This window comes from Triturus cristatus, chromosome 1_2, assembly GCF_964204655.1.
Source record: "Triturus cristatus chromosome 1_2, aTriCri1.1, whole genome shotgun sequence".
NCBI lineage: Eukaryota > Metazoa > Chordata > Amphibia > Caudata > Salamandridae > Triturus > Triturus cristatus.
The window spans coordinates 79,843,006-79,866,412 of record NC_140580.1 but is presented as its reverse complement, the minus strand read 5'-3'; positions in this window follow the sequence as shown (position 1 = coordinate 79,866,412).

Sequence of the window (23,407 nt, the reverse complement as noted above, 5' to 3'; positions counted from 1 at the left end):
GGCCACCAGAAATGTAAGCAAATCCTCTCTTGGATTTTTGAAATGCCTTGGTGACCCTGGTGAGCCAAATGAATGATTTTCATTCTAATGGGTGATGGAGGCCCAAGTCTAGTACCCCTCCAAAACAGACCGTCACCAACAGATAACTCATCTTGCACATTCCAGAACATGCGAACTTCTTTATTTAAGTTCTTAATGCCACCCCAAACATCAGTCACCAAGTCCTTAAAGCAAAGGTGAGGCTGGCAAATTGTGGAATACATTTATTGTAATATTCCACCATACCCAGGAAGATGACCAGATCATACCTGGACTGTGGCACATGAAGATTCTCAATAGTTTTTACAAGATGATCTTTGGGTCTAACTCCTCCCTGTGTTAACTTGTGCCTTAGGTAATCAATTTCTGAGAGATTTAATTTGCGCTTGCTCTCAAGTAACTTCAAACATCATGACTTAAATCTTTCCAAAACTGCTCTAAGCCTATCATCGTGAATTTGTTCCATGGACTAAGACATTTTCTTGGTAAATGTTTACTTCAGATAACCCTCGTAAGACATCTTCCATTGCTCGCTGAAACACAGAGGCTGCAGAATTCAAGCCAAATGGAAGGCGGGTGAATTTAAATGTCCAGAATGGTGTTATAAAAGCCGTCAAGTCCATGGAATCATCATCAATATTGATCTGATGATAAGCAGCTTTTAAACTAATGGGGAGAAAACTTTGGCCCCTTCCAATTGTGTCAGCATCTCAGTGATGCTGGGTAAGGCATACCTGTCGGCAATGACAGCTCGATTGAGAGCCCGAAGGTCTACACATAATCTCACCTCGCTGGAGACCTTATGTGCAAGAACTACTGGAGCCAACCAATCACTTGCTTCTGTCTCTACGAATATGCCCTCCTTCTTTATCTTCTCATGTTCAATGCGCATAGACTCTCTTAATGTCAAAGGCACACTGCGCACTTTGCATGTTAGAGGAGTGGCATTATCTCTATGCATGTAACCTCGGAGACAGCCTCACTTTTCATTAAAGACTTGTTCAAACTCACCACGCAAGTCACCCACCTGATCCATCTTCAAAGGATCAGTAACAACAACATCCCTGAAAGATGTATGAGAGGGAATGTCCTTGAGAACAATACAAGGATCACTATTTGGAACCAACATCACTCTAAGATCAGCTTTATGAACCCAACTGACAATACTCTCCCCCTTAGAGAAGATATAAATCTTTCCCACAGTCAGTCTTCCCTTGTACTTGATATCACCCAAGAAATAACCAAATAATTTTATGGGTTGTCCACCATAAGCAAGAGGCTTGATGTCAGGTTTTAAAACCTTCACTTTCCCCTTCAAGGTCGTATCAAAGAAGATTTTTGGAGCTAAAGAAATTCTGGCCCCTGAATCAACCATTACTATTCACTTTGACATTGTCAATGGGACTCTTACCCTTATTCTGACCAACCTGAAGTAGTATTTCACCACAATGTAACTCATCATAATCAGAATCATTTTCGTTTTGTATACAAATTTCTTTCACCCGTTTGTTCTTCTTGTTTTTCTGAGCTCTAAAAGCTTTAACTAAATGACCTAATTTTCCACAATTATGGCATTTGGAAGATAAGGCAGGACATGACTTATCATTAGCCAAATGACCAACCATATCACAACAGATATACCTTCCCATTAAGCCTTTCTTACGTTTGAGAGTTGAGGGTGTATGATACAAAGGTTCAGGTTGTTTTGAGTGAGATTTAGTCACAGACTTTGTTACACTCTGTACTGTATCACCTGAAGTACCATTTTCTTTCTTTATACCTTCTACACAAGTGAGGGAGTGTTCAATTCTTTTAGCGATCAGGATGACCTCATCCAATTTTGGATCATCTTTTTACCACAACTCATCTTTAATTTTTTCTATGTTGTAACCTAACATAAATTGGTCATGAATACGTTCATCAAGAGACCCTTCAAACTTGCACATTTATCCAAATTTCCGTAGATCAGTTACACATACTTCAACTGATTCGCAGGGTTTTTGCATACGTTTTCCAAAGTGATATCTCTCTAAAATAGTACTTACTTTTGGAAGGTAATGGTTATTACCTTTATTCAAACATATTTCAAATTTATTTAAACTGTCTGACTCAGCATCGGTCAGGTCAGGAAGATGTTCATATACCTCTTGCCCTTCAGCAGGAAGAAGGCGTGTGGCAATGTCAGCCACGAGGCAATGTTGGGCGCAAGCAGGTAACGGCAGAGATTTCAATTTGCTTTACAAATCGTGAAAAATGACTACAAATTGCTGTAATCAGGAGGACGCAGGTTTCAGTCAAACAGATAAGAAGGGTACGCAGGATTCCCAGGAATTGCACGAGCAGTAATGGAACCGGATGAGTTAGGACGCTTCCAAATTAATACAAAGTAGATGTAGAGGTCCTCTTCTCACCAGCTCGTCCCCAGTGTAATGAAGCACTCATGATCCCAGAGATGGTTGAACAGCTTCTTCTTTACTCAAAAAGGATACATCTGTAATAAGAAATGTCCTATCCACAGGACCTCCAAAGACAAGTGACTCTTAGGATTCTACGTTAACACTCTAGAACCAAGAACACATAAAATGCAATATGTTTGGTTAATCTGTCACTGTAGAGACAGGTTACAATAACTACTACAGAGATCAAAGTGGGCAGGACTCTGATACGGAAGGGTAGACTGTTCCAGACCTTAAGGGTTCCTGTCATAAAGCTTCTGCCCCCCCCCCCAGTTAGCCTTTTGGAATCTGGGTAGCAACATTTTATTTGACCCTGCAGAATGCAGTGGCCTACTGGAGGTGTACCATTTGAAGGAATGTCTAAGGAACAGAGGGCCGGTGTTATGAATAGCCTTTTAGGCTGTACAGAGAGCTTTGAATTTGATACAGATTCTTACAGGGAGCCAGTGATCTCTGAATATCCTTGGAGATAGATTGGAATTTAGGAATGCATAGGAGGAGCCTAACGGCCGCATTATATAATGTCTGGAGCTTTTTGAGATATTTTTCCTGCATGTTCACATGGAGGCTATGTTAGACCCGCGATCCCTGGTTGGCTGAGGTAGGTACCTTAGGCCAAGTAGGGACCCGCGTTCCAAAGTCAGGGAAAGGAAAGTCACCTTCTGAGATAGCCCCGTTCACCCCCTCGGTAGCTTGGCATGAGCAGCCAGGCTTATCTTCAAGGCAAATATGTAAAGTATTTGCAACCACGCTCACAACAACCCAATGATGACACCACAAATAGACTCCACACGGGTTTTATAAAAACGAGTATAAACTTTATATAAAAAGATATACGATAAAACCACACTATATAAATCCAACATATGAGTTTGTGTACTATTTCTCCTGGCCGGTTGTTAGACCAGCCAGCCCTTGTAAGTTCTGGCGATATTAATGAGCACTTCTAAACATTCTCCTGTAATCCTAATATCATGTTATACAGTTCATAATGCTAAAATCAGGCACGTTTGCAATGTAAGGTGTAACACAGCAATCAAACACTCTGCAATGTAAAAAGAATGCAATGCGTAACGCACCAATCAGGCACTTTGCAGGCCCACTAGTAGCATTTGCATTACCAGCCCAGGTATGTTTTTATGCAGAAATAAGGCAATGCGTAACTTACTAATCAGGTAATTCGATATGCAGGAATAATGCAATGCGCAATACGCTAATCAGGTAGTTCGTTATGCAGAAAAAATACAATGTGTCATACACTAATCAGGTAGTTCGTTATGCAGGAATAATGCAATGTGGAATACTCTCATCAGGTACTCCGTTATGCAGAAATGATGCAATGTGTAATACGACAGTCAGGTACTCCGTTATGCAGAAATGGAATAATACGTAATACACTCAGGCACCGATCACTGTGCCTTAGGCGGTCTCTCCACCTCTCCTTCTGCCTTGCAGTCAGCCTCTCAACAGTTGCCCCCAACACGGGTATGGTGTAATCAAAAAGTGCAGCTCCTCACTCTGGCCCCTGTACTGCCACTCCCTTGGCAATTCGGGCCACGAAACGAGCCGAAGCAGAGGCTCGCTCTGCCGGAACGAGAGAGAGAGGCCGATAGCGTCTCCCTCCGAGCCCGCACCCTGCCCCAGGAGTCGACACATGTTACCTGGGGGGCGCAAACTCACTCTCCTCTCCTCGCCCAGTGGCCTGGCCTCCACTGCAATCTTTGTGAAATGGCAACGGTGGGCTCGGGCTGGCGGCTCAGCTCCTCTGGGGCTGCCGGTCCGGGCCGCTACAGTTACGAAGATCTCAGGCTGCCACAGGGCACATGCACACAGCGTCGCTGATACTTCCTTGAGCTTCGGGTGCACGATCACTGGGCACTCCACACGAAGGTCTCAGGCTGCACAAAGATCACATGTACAGCGTCGCTGAGACTCACTTTAACTCCGGTGCACATGATAACAAGGCAAATCCTCACAAAGGTCTCACGGTGCACAACGCACACGCACACAGCGTCCATGAGACTCATTTGAATTCCGGTGCACACGATAACAAGGCAAATCCTCACAAAAGTCTCACAGTGCACAACGCACACGCACACAGCATCGATGAGTCTCTCGTGGAAACTTTTGTGTTTCTGTGTTTCTGCAACAGAAAGCCAGCTCACCTTGGGCCCTTGTGGATAAGTTGCTTCAGGACACAGCACACAGCAAAGTCCTTTCAAGCAGGGGGACACAGCACACAGCAACGTCCCTTTAGCCTTTCCCTGGTTAAAACAACAAACTGCAGGCCAACCCCAGAACACACAGCAAGTGTCAGTCCTATCCTTCAGTCTCTTCAGTTGTTTATTCCTTGGCAAAGGTCCTCTTGACTACTAAGTAGCGCCAGTCCTGTTCACACTTGATCAAGCCATTCTCCAAAGCTCAGGGGCTTCAGCTCTCATAGTTATACCCCTCAATGGCTTTTAAGTCTTTGTGTTTCAGTGGACACTGACCCCTGTTCAAACCAGTTCTGGGTGCCTCCCTGCCAGTGACACCCTCTTCCTTTGATTAGTGGGCGTCTGGATTCAGTAGGAGATGTGACAATTGTTTTATAGCAGCAACCCAGGCCTCTTCACCTCTAGAGGTTTCTCCTCACCCTCTACACTCCAGATGCTGGTCAGCTTCTTACCGTCTCACCTCCTCCCCTGAATCAAGACATTCCCCAGTTCCTATCGCTTTCAAATCCAGACAGTCAATCCACAGCTAGGCAGAGACACACAGAAATGTTAGAGCACAAAAACTCAGCCACTTCTAAAAGAGTGGCTTCTAAACACACAATGCAAAAACCAACTTCATAAAAAGATGTGTTATTACATTGTGAGTTCAGGCATACTAAACTTCACCTTTCCATCTTAAGCCTTTGGGAAGATAGGCTGGAAAACATATTACACAGCCTCCCATTCTGTCCTCTGGGCAAGATGTCCTTTCAACAGTGAAAATGAAATGGAGAATATTTCACTGTCAGGACATAGCACATACCTTAGTACATGTCCTACCTTTCACATGCACTGCACCCTGCCCAGGGGGTACCCTGACCCTACCATAGGGGTGTCTGATGTGCATAGAAAGGGAAGGGCAAGGTCTGGCAAGTGAGTGTACTTGTCAGAACAACATTGCAGTTTAACAAACTGCGCGCAGGCACCACAATGGCAGGCCTGAGTTCCCTTTTTTAAGGCACCTTGTGTGGGTGGCACAATTAGTGCTGCAGGCCCACTAGTAGCATTTGCATTACCAGCCCTGGCACACATTGTGCACTTGACTAAGGACTTTACTAGTAAGGCAAACATACCAATCATGGGCAACCAATTACCATTATACAGGGAATGTTTACACTTTGACACTGATCAGCAGTGGCAAAGAGCCCAAAGCATCTAAGTCAGTCAAAAATAGAGGAGGTAGAGGAGGCAATAAATCAGGGGTAATCACGCCAAGAAATGCCAGGCTATTACAATAGTCTATTTTGGATAGAACTAAGGAGATAATTACAGTCTTTTTTGTGTGTGCAGGGATAAAAGGCAGGAATCTTTTTTACCTAAGTAAATAAAAACTAGAGGAGACAATTGCAGTGACCTTCTGCCCAGAGCTAAGTTTCCATCGATTAGCACTCCTAAATGTTTAGCCATAGTCACCAGGATGGGGAGGGGGCCCAATTTGTCAGGTCACTAAGAAGGGGACCAGGCTGGGGAGAGGTTTTCAAATTGTACTATCTCCGTTTTTTCTTAGTTGAGTTTCAGGCAATGTCTACCCACATACAGTCATGGAATTGAGCCGAGACTTGGGTGACATTTCTGAAAGCTGACAGGACAATTTGGGTGTCGTCAGCATAGGAAGTCATAGACAGGTCAAAAGATCTCACCAAGCTGGCCAGCTCCGTAAATAATGAATAGTGTAGGACTGATAGATGATCTCTGAGGGACCCCACAAGGAAGAGTGAAGGGAGAGGATTCCAAGAGTACTCATACGGTTAAACAGCAGCTTGTGATCGACTGTATTGAATGCTGCTGACAAATCAAGGAGGATAAGTGCAGCCCTAACTTCCTCTGTAGATTTGATCACTGTTGTTTCTGTGCTGTGCCCTGACCTGAAGCTGAATTTAATCTCATCAAGTAGTTGATTGTCTTGTAGATAATGGGCCAGCTGAGTGTTCATGACTTTCTCAACTATATTAGCGGGAAATGGAATGTGTGAGATCAGGTGATAGTTGTTGGGCTTGACAGGGTTCAGGCTATGTTTTTTTAAAAAGTTGTAGAATGGAGGCTGTTTTCCAGAGTGAGCAGGGTACCAAACATGGAGTTAACAAGCATTTGCAATGCAATCGGTCCCGCCTTTGGGACCATATATGTATTTAGCTATGCAGCACATTAGCCTGAGTGCTGAAACATCTACTGTTCTTTAACATGGAGGGAAGGTAAGCACCAAACTGCGTGATACGCCAGGTATGGGAACACATGGAAATAAATATTGCCTTTTAGCGGGAAATGGTATAGTCCAAAGCTCTGTTTTTAATATAAAAGCAGGGCTTTCGGCAGTCATATCACTGAAAATACAAGATTTGAAAAATATGTTATTGTCTACGGGTGCTCGTGGAAGACAATTTCTATGGACTGGAATCTAGAGGATGATAAAGTAATTGTGGTATTTTACTGACCTCTGCTCGTGTATAAGTATATATTAAAGTATATACTAAAATATATATACTAAAATATATATACTAAAGTATATACTAAAGTATATACAAGAGGTCTCAAATTCTGGACCTAAAAATGGCTGAGAGACTAATGTCTATCAGCTCAGGAGCCTGTTTGAAAATGGAAGGAGGACAAGGGTCTTGTGGGGAGCATGACGTGGCCTTACTGATCATATTGGCTATCTGATCAAAGGTAACCGGAGAAAATTCAGCAAAGGAAAATTGAGAGGAAATTACCTGATTGCTATCAGCCCTAGCAAAAAAGGAGGTTAACTTTATCCCTGAAGCTAAATGCTAGTGTGTCGCAGAAGGCTTGGGAATGGTTAGTTACTGCACTAATTGGTTGTATGGTAAGTTTAGACACTACTTAAAAGTAGGGGTGGGCGGAATTTGCGTAACCACGTTACGCAAATCTCCGCGAAACGGTAAAAAATCTCCGCGAACACGCAGAAATTCCGCGAACACGCGGAATTGCTTGTTCGCGATACTTTTTTCCTCTTCGCGATCGCTGTTTGCGTGCTCGGGTTGAAATATCTCGCGAACACGCATATTGAGAACGCGAACAAGCCAAAAATTTCGCGAAGTCGCGGAATGCAGATTTTTGGGCAATTTCGCGTTCTCCACGGAACGCGAAATTACCCAAATTCCGCAAATTCCGCGAGCGGAACGGATTTTACCGCCCAGGCCTACTTAAAAGAACTCTTTGGTGGAATATTTGGCTCCATCTGTTACTTGATTAAAGTAGTTGCTCTTTTCCTTAAGCAGTAGGAATTGATTTCCTGGACAAGTTGGCAGGAATCGCAATGGGCAATATCGTTCTGACTGGGACCTCAATTTTATGTAGGATCCCTGGGGGAACAGGCAGACCACTCAGAGGCCTTCTCTAAATGGCTGAATGGGGCACTGAGTGATCTGGGCCTATGTCACTGGGGTGAGTGTCTGAAAAGTTTCAGTGCTCCGTCCATAATCTCCTTGTGTTTGCTTTGTTCGCCCTAAGTTGGCATTCCGCCCATCATTTGTTTGCATAGCACTTTTCACCCTAAGTGGGATTGGTATGCCCAGACGTGGGTCCCTTGCTCACTTTGCTACTGGATTCAAGCTAGCCTGGCTGATATGGGTTGTTACCCCGAAACCAGTCCCAGGAAGCTTGTCTCAACTCCAGGAAAGACCTGTCTTGGCAGTTCAGGCTGGACTGTCCTATGAGGCTCAGGGTCAAGACTGATTTGCATATAGCTGGGTCTTAATGGGGTGGTGAAGTGAGCTAAAGAACGATGATGGATTCAACCTAGATATGTGACTGGGGGTGAGTGTCTGAAAAGTTTCAGCACTCCGTCCATCATCTCCTTGTGTTTTGTATGTATGGCAAGAGTGACACCTGACTTCAACTGCCTTTTCATTTTACTCCCACTTACATTGCATGCACTTTTGAATTGACTATATACTATTGATCAACTCCCTAGTAGGACTGACCTGTGTCGCAGATAGCGAACTGATCTCGGTGGCTGATAATACACCGATCACTGTCCACTTAGACTCTAGGGAATAGAAGTCAAGGAGAATTTGGAGACTACACCCGTCCCTACTATTTTATTATCAGAGGCTGCTTTGTAGTGGTAGCAGCAGACCATAGTTGCCTCCACAATTTGGAAGTGTGGAAAAGAGAAGCTGAGATAATAGAATTGGAGACCAAAACACTTTGAAATTCCTCATGCCAAATCACTAGAACACATACAATGGCTAGAGGCCAGTTGTGTATCCATTATACTAATGAGGCAGAGCTTTCATTGCTCCACCTTAAAAATAGCTAATACATCACTTGTGATGCACCCTCATGCTGGAGGATGCAAGTAAGGTGGCTTAAATTCACTCTTACTACCAGACTCTTTATGGAGACTTGGCCCATCCACTGGGGGCAGTAGGAATCTTCTTGCAGGGGTCCCACCTAGGGGTGGGCGGAATTTGCGTAATTGCGTCCGCGAAACGGTAAAAAATCTCCGCGAACACGCAGAAATTCCGCGAACACGCGGAATTGCTTGTTCGCAATGCTTTTTTCCTGTTCACAATTGCTTTTTGCATGCTCGGGGAGAAATATCTCGCGAACACGCATTTTGAGAACGCGAACAAGCAAAAATTTCGCGAAATTGCCGAAAGCAGACTTTTGAGCAATTTCGCGTTCTCCGCGGAACGCGAAATTACGCATATTACGCAAATTCCGCGAGCGGAACGGAATTTACCACCCAGGCCTAGTCCCACCTCCCTAAACTCACTAATGAAAAACGGGTTGTTTTGGAGAGTCCGATCATCCCAAAAGAGTTCAAGCAAGCTATTAAAAGTAACCAAGTAAAACTCCCAAGCAAGATTTCAGTATGGCCTGATATTACAAAACATTCAATCAATCAATCAATCATGGGGTTTAAAGCATGCTACTCACCCCTGAGGGTCTCAAGGCGCTGGGGGGAGTGCAGCTCTGGATCAGCTGAAGAGCCAGGTCTTGAAGCTATTTCTGAAGGTGTGCAGAGTGGGGGAGCATCTGATGCTGACTGGGATCTCATTCCAGGCTTTGGCTGCGATGTAATAGAAGCCTCTTCCTCAAGCGGATGTGTGGTATTTTTGCGAAGTCGAGGTCGGCAGAGAGGAGGTTCCTTTTGGGTACATGGAAGGAGACTCTTTTGTTGAGGTATTTGGGTCTGCTGTTGTGGAGGGATTTGTAGGCATGGATGAGTAGCTTGAAGATTACTCTCTTCTCGACGTGGAGCCAATGGAGGTCTCGCAGGTGTTGGGTGATGTGCTAATGCCGTGGGATGCCAAGGACGAGTCTGGCCGCGGTGTTCTGGATGGTCTGGAGTTTGCATAGCAGGGATTTGTTGAGTCCAGCGTAGAGGGCATTTCTGTAGTCCAGTTAGCTTGTTATAAGTGCGTGGGTGATGGTCTTTTGGGCTTTGGAGGATCCACGTGAAGGTCTTGCGGAGGATGCAGAGGGTGTTGAAGCAAGTGGAGGCGACGGCGTTGATCTGTCCGGTCATGGTGAGGGAGGAGTCGCGGATGATGCCAAGGTTTCAGGTGTGGTCAGTGGGGGCGGGGGCAGTGCCACTAGGAATTATCCCACACGGAGGGGGAGGGTCCAAGGACTAGGACTTCTGTCTTTTCCAAGTTGAGTTTCAGACAGCTGCTGCTCATCCAAGCTGCAATGTCTTTAATTCCTTCTTGAGAGCTGAATCTGATGGATACAATGCTGAGTCCATGCTGTCTGACGATGTCGGTGAGGGGGGCCATGTAGATGTTGAAGAGCGTGGGACTGAGCGATGATCCTTGTGGTACTCACATTTGATTTCTGAGGGTTCGGGGAAGAAAGGCAAGAGTCTGATTCTTTGGGTTCTGTTGGCGAGGAAGGAGCTGAGCCAGTCGAGGGTGGTTCCCTATATTCCTGCGTCGTGGAGTTAGGCTGCGAGTGTGAGGTGGAAGACGGTGTTGAAGGCTGCTGAGTGGTCGAGTAGGATGAAGGTTGCATTCTAGCCTTGGTCCCCTCTGGCTTCTGGCTGATTCCAAAACTCACAGATATGTTCAACTAATGTGCCACTGAGGGAGCGGTGACCCCAACGATGGGTGAGGCAGTGATCACAGTGATACCGAATCCCAGCAAAGACACCAGACAATGTGTGTTATTTTGGCTTATTGTCTTTTTGAATGCTGATGTGAAATATATACAAAAATCTTGGCAACCTGTCTAAATTAAGAGCTCCCCACATTAGTACATCCGTACCAGAGCAGCTTCATTCAGGGCCAACAGGCCCATGACAACTTGCAGGCGACTATTCTCTCGGTTGAGAAAGCCACCCTCAAAAAGATATCCACTGTACAACTCTTGCTCGATTCCGAGAAGGCTTTTGACTGGGTGGATTGGACTTGTTTGAGAGTCAAGCTTCAGGAAATGGGCATAGGACCCATATTTTTATAAATGGTGTTCTCCAAGCACGCCAACCTCATTGCTAGGGTGACCGTAAATGGGCATCTCTCTAAGCCCTTTTCATCTTTTCAGTGGTACCAAACAGCATTACCCCATCCTCTTTACTATCTTCATAGAGCCCCTTGCATGCTTAATTCAACAGGCATCGGAGGTGACAAGGATTAAATTCATCTTGCAGGAATCTAAGATTTTCCTCTGTGCCAACAACGTGCTTCTGACTCTCGGTTTCCCATACACTTCACTCCCAGCAATACTGACTATACTTGAAGACTTTCAAAGGGCTGCCAGATACAATATTAATCTCACTTAGAATGAAATCCTGAATTTGACTCACAGGATCAGTGAGGTGGCTGACCTGTCAACCCGCTTCCCCTTCCGGTGGAACCGATCCATCGTTAAATATCTTGGAGTTCTTAATAAAAAGATTTAAACCTAAATATCTTGGAGTCCGACTCACACATCAGATCTGGCATCTCTTTGAGGACAATTACCCACCCCTTCTCTTGACTATAACCAAAGAACTTCATTCCTGGGGGGGCTTAATGCTCTCCTGGTTTGGTGTAATCCATCCTATTACAATGAACATAATCTAGCACCTTCTATACCTATTTCAAACACTCCCAATCATCCCTGAATCATATCTAGCACACATTAATGGCCTTTATCAGGAAGGGTAGGGCCCCTAGACTTTCCTTAAAACTTATGACTAGGCCTGGGAGGAGTTCTGCTATGTGGAATGTCACAAAGTGACCCAAAAACTCTGCGGCGCTACGCGGAGTTCCACAAGTGGTGGAGTTTGTTTGGTCATGCACGTTCACGCAGATTTCAAGTGCTGGGTGTTTGTCCCACACTGGAAAATCAGCGCAAATGACACCATGCACAGTGTAAGAGGGCGAAGCTTCTTTCTGCTGCTCGAGTAGATTTTGTACTCAAGCGGCAGCTTCCCCAAAGTGAACAGATGATTTCTCAATGCAAGCGGTTGCAACCATCTGCGACCACCTGCGTTGAGAAATCTCACTAGGAGGTGGTCTAGCACAGGATTTCCCTTGCCCGCGCTCACCAACTCTATGTTCTCCGCAGAGCACCTCCCAGGCCTACTTATGATCCAACCTCGGCAGACAAGAGTGTTGGCTTCTCCTAGTATTCCATATTAATATGGAACCCCACAACTGTGTCTGGTAGTGGATTGGTCAACCATGCTGTTTGACAAGAACTAGAGGCAGATGGATCATGCCATAGTATGGTCACTGCTGTGGGACCTGGTGTGAATGATGAAACGTCACTGACTGCCCAAGGTGATGCTCACGGGCCTAAAAACTCCTACCCTGACTCGCTTGACTAACACCGAGTGGCGCATGTGTCTTCAGTGCCAGGACAGAAATAAAATGATGTCACAAACATCAGATAAGTGCGGATAGAATCTTGCTTAATTTTGTGTGGTAGGCCCATTTCAATCTGTATATGGTTTAGTAAAATTTACCGATTTGAACATGGCCAAGTGGTAGGAACTTTGACAAGGCTTGCACCACGTAAAAATACATCTACACAATTCAACAATATATCATGTTTCAAATTACAACACTCTAATCACAGTTTAACATATTTTTCTATGTCAATGTGTAGAGATGTGGAAAGATGTCATGTAATGCCATTGAAACTGTTGCTTAGCTATTGTGTGGAATCCTCTCTTTACGAGGGTTCTAGGTGGGGACTGTTGAAGGAGAGCACCAGTGGTGTTGGATGCTGCTCCCTGCTTAGGATGCTATGAATGACAATAAACCTACTTAATATCGTCAAGAAACCTGTGAAGGCTCTTCTTTTTATGGCGATGAGTTCCTGCCCAGGGGGCAGGTATCAGCCTCTTCACCCTTGGAAAAGAAATAAGGTTCGAGGCCACGACAGCGAGAACGGTCAACTCGTGAGTACAATTATCAAGACAATTTGAGTGATAAAACTCAAAGATCGTATCATTCAACATTCATCATTTTTTTTAACTGAGACTGTCTGCAAGTTGTTTTCTTTCATCCTGATATCGTAACTCTGTGGCGTTTATATTTAATTGACGTGGCAATCTGCTCGAGCCCTTCAGCGTGAGACTTTCCTCGCGCAATAGGGCATTGTTACTGGTATCCTAATAACCTAGCTTGCGGCATAGCTTGTATTGAATTCCCCCATGCTGCCACCATAGCAACCCCACGGTGTTATCGTGCCATTGCCCCTGCCGTCAACATAGCAGCTTTGCGGTGTTGGTGTACCCTTCCCGAGTAACACCGTATGCGTGCAGTATTGTTTGTGTCTTCTGCAGTGGCTGAGGACTCACAACTGCATTTCACAACGTTTCGCTCCAACATCAATAAACATGAGTCACAAGTGTTCCACTGCGTTTCGCTCTGACATCAACCATCACGAATTACAGTGTGTTTGCACCGTGTGCTTACATTTGCTGATTTTGATTCATTTTCCTGGGCGATTTCTAGCAAAACGAGTAAGATCACTCTTACCTCAGTCTTCACCTCGGTCTCGCATCACCTTCTTCGATTCTCCTACGCGTCTTGTGACTACAGAAACAAACAAAGGGCTATTACACAAAACATCTGAAACAATAAAAGGACTTCAGAGTTTAGAATTAAAGGAGCAACAAAAGAAGAAATGAGACTACAAAATGTTTAAAGGTTTACGTCTTCTAAAAGAGAAAGAGATTACAACTCTACTGGATTATAATTTATTGTTTTAGTTTCTTATTTTAATTTCATGTTTTAAATTTTTATTTAACATTTTTATTTTACATTACTTTACAGGTACCATGTCTGATCAGACCATGTTTTCCCCATCTGCCTTTCTATCGACACCAGTAAAACCAATTATACCCTGGATACAATGGAAAAAGTTATTTTTAACATATTTATTAGCCATTGGTGGACACAAGTACAGTACAGTTAGACGCCAGGCGATCCTTCTGCATCACTTGGGAGTTGAAGACAGAAGAGTCTATGAGGAGTTACCAGAGATTTCTCTGGGGATGGGTGATGGACAACCTAATAATATTAATGACATGTCTATCCAGATGTTCGAATTGGATTTTACACCCAAAACAAATGTCCTAGAGCATTATAATTTTTTTAGTAGGAATCAGAAAGATGTGTCCACCTTAAGGGGTTTAGCCTTAACATGTACGCTTGAACCATTAAATGATTCATTAATAAGGGATCAAATAGTTTGTTGTACTAGTAGCAAGAAAATAAAAGAAAAATTGCTAGTGAAAGAATATACTTTAGATGAAACCATTCAGATAGCAAAAGGAATGGCACATACTGTCATGTGGCTTAAAGAAATGGAGGATTCTGTAAGTACTAAACCTGAAAAGGTTAAAGTTATAGAAAGAAAATATGAAAAGAAAGCTGATGTTAAATTGAACACTGATTTTAGGAGATCACAAAATGAGAAAATACATTTTCCACTCAGGGATATTAAATGTTTTCATTGTGGGTCCCCGGGGCATATTGCATCCACCCTTAATTGCATGGCTAGGGGTGTTTATGCAGAAATTGTGGAAAAAGGGTCATTTTGCTCAAATGTGTAGTATTAAAATAATTGAGAAAAGTAAAGTACAAGAAGTCGAAGATATTTGTGAATATATTGATGATATTGTCTTAACGTTTAGAGATGATCAAAAAAATTCTAAGGTCTGTAAGATGAATGAGGTGGAGCCTAGTCATGGGGTAAAAATGGAAAGTACAGATTATTTAGAGAAATCCCATTGCAACATTCTTTTTGAAGGGAAGGCGATAAAGGTGTTGGCGGATTCTGGGAGTTTATATACTCTTATCTCCAACGGATCTTTTGAGAGGAATTGGTCTAAAGAAAATGGTCCGCTTCTGGGTGATCCTGATATTCGAGCAGTGGGTTATGCAGGGAAAAGGATAGAAATTAAGGGGATGTGTTGGATGATTCTAAAATTCAAGGGGGAGGCGGTTAGAGGAAGAGTATACCTCGCAGATTTGGGATCTGATCTTCTAGGATGGCACCACCAAAAAGATTTGAACATCATTATAGATCCTAATGCCGAAGAACCTGTAATGGTCATGGAAAGGATACATGTACAAGAAGTGAATGATTACAATGAACTGTTCAAAAAATACCCCAAGGTCTTTGATACCACGTTGGGCTTATTGAAAGGATTTTCACATAAAATAATCTTGGAAAAAGATGCTAAACCAGTAGTACACAAGATAAGGAATGTTGCTAATAAGATGCTAGAGCCTCTGCGTTAAGAAATCTAAAGTTTGTTGAAGGAAGAAATTATGGAGCCTATTGAGGCATCTGAATGGTTGGCCCCAATTGTAATTGCCCCGAAGGAAGGTGGGAAAATTCATCTTTGTATAGACTTACGTGACCTTACTAAGAACATTTGGGTAGATAGGCAACCACTTGCTAACAAATCAGAAATGCTATCTACCATGGGTGAGGGACATATGTTCAGTCTTTGGATATGTCTGCTGCATATCATCAGATCAAACTACATGAAACATCTAAACATTTTACTTCATTTGCAACTCCTCTAGGTGCATTTAGATACAAGTTGCCTTTTGGGTTGGCATCGGCCGTTTTTCAAAGAGCTATGGAAAGCATTTTTGAGGACATGGAGCAAGTTTGGTGCTTTCAGGATGACATCTTGATTGCTGGAAAAGATTCTTCTGATCACAACAAACTATTTGAGGAAGTGATGGGTAAGCTAGAGAAACATAATTTAATGATAAAAAAGAGAAGTCTCAGTTAAGAGAAGAACGAGTGGAGTATTTGGGGCCTGAACTAAGTTCGGATGGCTCCTGAGCCATCCAAAAAAAAAGACGAGCTCAGGTCTTTTTTAGGACTAGCAGAATACTGTGCTAAATATGTGGAAAGTTTTTCTGAACTCGTAGAGCCTTTGAGGATGGTGATGAAGAAGGATGTAGTGTTCAAATGGTGTAAGAGAGCGTTTGAACTTATCAAAATAAGTATTTCTGAAGCACCCACATTGGGGCGTTTTGAGACTATTGGAAGAACATACTTAACTATTGATGAGAGTGGGATTGGAATTGGAGCAGTGTTGTCACAAGTGTGAAGTGGCGAGGAACGAATTATAGGTTTTGCTTCTGGGAGATTACAAGGTGCTGAGAGATCATATTCGGTTATCAAAAGAGAGGCTTTAGCCTGTTGTTGGGGAATAAATCATTTTAGGTTTTATTTGTGGCGACTTCCTTTCAAGGTCTGTACAGATCATAAGCCATTATTGTTCATTTTTAAAGGTGGAAGGGGGTTAAATGGAAGTGTAACACCCAGAATTTCTAGGTGGTTGTTATCTGTCATGGAATTCAATTTTGAAATTGCGTACCTAAAGGGGAAGAAAAATGTAATTGCTGACTATTTATCGAGAATGCCTTTGGATGAGAATTGTAATGAGATTTGTAGCGACATTGTTGATAAAGGAGAAGTCAGTAAAGGAGAGATGACTTTGTCTTCAGAAGAGTGGGAGAGGTCGAGAGCGTGATCCTGTGCTATTGGAAGTAGAATTGGAGATTGTTCAAGGCTGGGAGTTTGACGATAGCAAAGATGTGGAGTTAAGAGAATTTTTCATCGTAAGAGATTAGCTAAGTATAAGTGAAGGGAAAGTTATGAGGAGGTGGCAGGTTGTTCCTCCTAAGGGAGTACGCAAACATGTTCTAGACATCATTCATGAAGGTCATCCTGGACAAGGTATGTCCAAACGTAGGGACAGATACGCCCCCCACATCTTCAACAACGCACGTTAGATAAGACAGCTGAAATCCTTGTACAAATGCAAAAACAACAGTTGATGGACAGAATGCAGAACAATGTCATACATTCACCCCAGTACAGCGATCTGGGCCTAAATCCATTGTTGTTTTTCTCACCATGCCGTTCCAGTTTGAACCCAGCCATATGCAAATCAGTCTTGACCCTGTGCCTCATGGGAACAGTCCAGCCTGAACTGCCAAGCCAGGTCCTCCCTGGACTGGAAACAAGCATACTAGGACCGGTTTCGGGGTTTCACCCCTCTTCAGCCAGGATAGCTTGATTCCAGTGGCATGGAGAGCACGGGACCCACGTCTGGGCATACCCTTCCCACTCGGGGTGACAATTGCAAAAACAACAGTTGATGGACAGAATGCAGAACAATGTCTTATTGTCATTAATGAATAGATTCATATAAGAGGAGACCATTCGACCTATAGGCTGGAAAGACTACAATTTAATACACATACATACCTCCATTATCTATATGGAGGTAAGGGCAGTAGTCAACTACTTCCGGCGATACAGAGATCGCTGGAGGCGTGGAAAAGTGCAGAAAGGCAAATGCCGTGGGACAAGAAACGTACCAGGGAGACCCCACTAAGGGAAGGCAACAGACTGCCTGAGATTGGGAAGCTTCATGGTTTTAAAAAATGGGACCTAATAGGCATTTCCAAGATAGGAGACCGCCTAGAGAGGGGAGTGCTGGCCTCATTTGAAACACTCAAAGATAGATACCAACTTCAATGTAATGCCTTGCAATGGACATTTACTGTGAACATATACCAGACGAAACTACAATGGATTATCCAATATTATATGTCAAGTATTCATGCTTTGTTTTCCGTGTTATTTTCCTGTTAAAACAAACAAAAAAAAAAAATGTAGGGTCAGAGAATAATTTTGGTGGCCTGGAGTTGATAGTGATGTCAAAGCTGTTGTAAAAGATTGTCATATGTGTGAGAAAAGTAAGTAAATACTTCATTGTATAGTTAATAAAAACCATTACAAAATATAAATACGACAATATGTTAAAGCACAAAGAGTTTACATTACTGTAAAGGTAAAAACAAATGTCATTCTACTGTAAGGAATAACATGATCCAAATTCAACAATTTGCTAATGTTTTTTGCTTTTTCTCAAAATGTTCAATGAATTTAATTGTCCTGCAAATGAATTGTGGGTCTACTGTACATAAGGTTTGTATGACAGCGGACCGACATGTCCTTGAACTTGGTTTTCAACCAATTCCGACGTTCCTGTATGAGAACCGGGCAAATACAAATTAGGTGGATAAAGTCTTGTCTTGCTGCGCCACATAACCCGCACCCTTCACTTTCTTGGGGCTTCCACTTTGGATGCTCGGCATTAGTTGGCAGATTACCCAACCTTATATTGAGGTATTTGCGTTTGATAAAAGGCGAAAATGCAAGGTCCAAGAAGAGCGCCGGCACTAGTTTTTTGTAAGAATGAATTGTCATCCAGGCATGTGACCGGTGGCTAAAAGCTATTTTGTTGTCCAACAATGAGTGTCTAATGGCTGCCTTCCTAACCAACTGTTTGAATGAAGGTACTGGAAGCTTAGTTTCCCAGAGGCCAGCCAAATTTGTTGACTCTATTGACGTTTTAAGATACTTGCCGTGATTTGAGTTTGGATATTTGGTGATTGTTTCCCACATGGCTTGATAGAGCATGATCTCTTGGTTCATCCAGACATCGTACCAGAATTTTATGGTCTCGTACTTTCTCAACAACACCTGAGATTTCAGGCCGAATTCCAGTCTTACTTGGGCCGGTGATGCGTTACTTGGTAGCGCAAAGACATACTTATAGATTTTCATTTGCACTTTATCCAAATGTTGTGCACTCTTGCCATGATGCAGTATGCTCCCGTAAGCTATCGTTGGGATTAGTTTAGCTTTCATTATTGTTAGCAGAGGCGAAACCAAGTTCAGTTGCTAGGCTCATAAAGGCCTGCATTAAGGCCATGCCTTTCTTTTCCATGCTGGTGAATTGTGCCTGGAAATTAAGACGGTTGTCCAACAGTATCCCAAGATACTTGTAGCTTCCAACCGCTTCCAGTTTGACGTTTTCTATTAAAAAGGTTGGTGATAATTTATGGCGTCAGGTTATGACCATGGTTTTTGTTTTCGTGCTATTTATTTCTAGCATGTTCTGCTTTGTGTAACGGGTCAACTCCTGTAGAAGGCGTTGCAGGCCTATTCTTGTCTGGCTTAGCAGGACCACATCGTCGGCATAGGATAAATGTGTTACACGAAGCATGCCCAGCCGGGGGGGATGTGCGTTGATCAGGTCAAGGCTTACTGTTAGGTCGGCCATGAATAAATTGAAGAGATGGGGAGCCAACACACAGCCTTGCTTCAATCCGTCAAAGGTGTGGATCTTCCTAGGTAGCCTTTGCCCATTATTAATTTTCACCTGCATCCAGGTGTTACTATACAGGTCGATAATCGGCATTAGGATTGACTCCGGTAGACCCTGCTGCTTCAATTTGGCCCATAGTAAATTCCTATTAACACGGTCGAAGGCCGCCTTAAAATCGACGAAACAGGTATATAGTTCCCGATGGTTATGTAAACTATTCTCGCCAATCAAGCACAGCGCCATTGCATTAGCCATTGTACCTGTTCCGCGACGAAACCCTGTCTGGTTTAACGGGATCTTACAGTTCGTGTCCGACCATTGTGCTAAATCAGCTAGCACCAGGGAAGCATAATATTTTGCCTCTGCATCGATCAGGGCAATTAAGCGATAGTTTGCTGGATTTTTGCGGTCTCCGCCTTTATAGATGGGGTTTATGATGGCACCCTTCCAACTTTCCGGGACCCGACCTGAGTTGCTGATTGTCCGGAACAGGAGGTTGAATTTGCATGCCCAGAACTCGGGGTCCTCTTTATAGATCGCCTGCGGGATGCCATTTGGCCCTGGTGCGCTCTCTTGCTTGCCTTTCTTAATTAAAGATGATATTCGTCGATCGTCAGCTGACCACATTGATCGATCCAGGCTCTCCTGGCTGTTCGACATGCCATTAGGGCTGAGAGCAGGCTTGCTTTCCTGTACCATATTTTTTGAGAATTCGGATACCTTTGTAGCCATCGTGACCTGATACTCCACTGGCTTTACCGAGAATGTATCAACTATGTGCTGAGCCCAAACATTTTCAGGGATGCATGTCATGCTTATGGGTTGTGCTGCTCTATTGATGGAGTTGACTTGCATCCAGAATGCCCTGGAGTCTGCTTTTTTTGTGTTATATACCAATTTAGCCCAAAAGTCATTGGTTTTATTCCTTTTTTCCATCCATACTAGCTTTTTATATTGTTTCCTTATCAACCGAACTTCTTGCCAGATGCCTTGGTTCGTCCTTGAGCCCTGTATCCGTCTTGTGAGCTTTTGAAGATTTTTCTTCATAGCTAGTGTAGTTATTGAGAGTTTGGTTTTGGTCGTAGGACTGCTCTGCCTCTTTGTCTTACTGCTGGATCTTGGTAATGTTTCCAGGAAAGTAGCCCAGGTTTTTGAACATAGATCCTTCTCTGCCATGACTGTTTGTAGTAAGTTCTTAGCATCCAACGCTATTTGAGGTAATGTGATGCTTGTCCACTGTAACCGCTTCAGATTAATTGTTGAGAGTTGACCTGGTATGGCTGGAGCATTTGCATACCTGGGGGAACTTAGTTTCATCTCAATGTGTTGCTGTCCAGAGAGCTGATTATTTGGAATTTTTTGACTAGACTCAGCAGAGGCAAGGTTACTAATGTATAATCCAGGATGGAATTTGTATTGTGACCTATGTATGTGGGAGCAGGGGGTTTATCGTGCATGGATCTTCCATTTATTACCCATAAACCGAGTCGTTCCAGGTCCCACACCAATTGTTTGCCCACTTTGTCTCTCTTCAGGGCCGGTATGACCTCCTGGGATTCGACTTTCTACATTTCATTTGCCACTGAGATGTTGCCCTCTTCCTCCGATTGATGTAAAAGATTGGAGTTAAAGTCACCCGTAGCAATAATCTCCCAACTTGGGTGGTCAAGACGGATGGAAGTTACAACGTTAACAAGACGTTTGAACAGGTCTTTTTTTTGCCGTTTTTTTGAGTGGGCATATATGTTAATTAAGACCATTGTTCTTGCCACGCATTTTATTATACTCTCCAGCTTAATAATTTGCATGTCCGTTGCTGATATAGGCATATGCGAGGCGTTTATCTTTAATGCAGTGGATACGTAAATAGATAAACCCCCCCCTTGCGCGGCCCTAGTGCTGGGAACGCATCGCGCTTTCATGGAAACATAATCTTCCTGGTACATCGATTGGCTCCATTGACCACGTTTCCTGCAGCGCTATGATGTCATATTGGTCCCAGGCAGCTGTCTTTGTACTATGGTTTAGGATGTTTTTTGCTCCTGCGATGTTCCAGGAGAGCAATTTTATTCCATTTTCTTCAATTTTACCTGCCTCGCAATAGGTTCAATTACCATTAATGCTCAATAACTGTCTCTGGTGATTATTAATTGTGGTTTCGGCCCCCCTGGCACCGTGTAATATTGAGCGGGTGGTCGGGGTTGTATGGTCTTCTCTTTTCCTACATCTTCTTAGCAGGGGTGACGGGTAGCCCTTTTTTGTTTGTTCTTTCAGAGAAATTCCCCACTCTTCAAATGTATTCACTTCTGTGAGAATATTTTTTGCTACTTCTAAATTCCTCCAGGTAGCAAGTGTGCCTTCCCTGGGCACGTTGTCTCCTAATGTGACGAATTCAATTGATAGTAGGTCCGCGGATGTTAAGTGGCTTAGGCTTGGGATGGTTGATATGAGGTGGAGAATGTTCCCTCGATTTAGGTAGTCTTGAGTGCCTTGAGGCTCGTAGTTGGGAATAAAAAGTATCTTCCCTGCTGTAACTATTTGCATCTCTGAAGGTGTTTTACTACTGACCTGGGCCTTTTCATTATTATCAAATTTCTGATCATCATGACCCTTTGCCTTGAGGTGGAGGTATTGCGCTATTTGATTATACGCATCATTCGGAGTTGGTACTGGTGGCCTGATTGTCGTGGCTTTTACCTCCCGGTCTATTCTGTTGGGTCCTGCCTGTTCATGGTGGTACCTACTGGTTGTAATTACTGGTCCTGGGGGTGGTTTTATCCTTTCCACATTTGCATTCTCTTTTGTTGCTTGCATACCATTGGTGCCAGTGTATATCGTGAGTTGCAGTTGATCATTCATGTGTCTATCTGCCTTTGTTCTTATTTGCCTATGAGTATTTTGGTCACTTTTTCCCGGGGTTTGAGGGTCAGAAGATATGGTGAGACTTTTCCCTGTGGTTACATTGGTGCTTGGTAATGTGACACGAATGGCGGGGACCTTTTTTTGATTTTTGTTCGTGTCTTTGAATACAGCCCAATGGGGTCTCTGATTGCTTGGGTCATAGCTGTTTGTTTGCTCTGACCTCTTTATGCAGTGGCTTTCATCTTCAAAACTAGTGCGCCCTATTTGATTTAGGGGCGTCTCAGTTTTTTGGGGTTCGTCCAGCAGATTATCAGAAGTTTTGTTTAATTGAATAATGACGCTGAGCCCTTGGTCCGCGCTACAGCCGGGAATGTTTGCGGCGGTTGTTGAACTCAATCGTTCAATGTTACTAAGGTTCCCTGCTTCTAAGTTTTTTTCGGGGGCAACCCCCGCTGTTTGTGACAACTTTTTTGATGTTTTCACTTGTGGTGGAGCCTTGGGGCTCATCCATGATCGTGTTTGACTATTTTCTCGATCTTTCCAGTTTTTATGTTCCGTTTCTTTCCTGAGTGATGGATTATGTTTCCCCTCTGTGGCGTTGGATTCAAGTTTTGGTTTCGTTTTTACCTGACTAAAAATAGGATAAGTAACCAGCGTCTGTTTATTGGCAGGTGGGCAGTTTAACAGCTGATTTCTGTTTTTCCTTGCCCGTTTTTTTGCCTCTTAGTTAGGTGTTTCTGGTCATTTTGATTTTTCACCCCATCTCGGCTAGGTGATTCTAGTCCTAGTAGTTTGTGACCGTTGTTTTGTATATTGAGGGATATTGCGACAGCTGTTTTGGGTTCCTCTATTTTATCGTCCGGTTTCATTGGCAGCTTGTGCTGTGGGGTTTGTCCCACTGTTATTTGCCTTTCTGGTCCATTTGGTTGGTCTGCGTGTTCGTTTTGTATACTCTTGTAATTCTCAAAAGAGATGAGATCACATCCAGTTGGTGTGTTGTTGTCACTGTGATTAGCGTATTTGCATTCCTGCAGTATATCTTTAAGTATTGATGGCAAATTCTTTAATTTATCCAATATTGGGTGGCAGGTACAAGACTGGGATCGTGCCCACGGTCCGGTCTGATCCTTGATGATGTCAAAAATGCTGGCCATGTCGTCTAGCTTTTTATTTATGTTAGC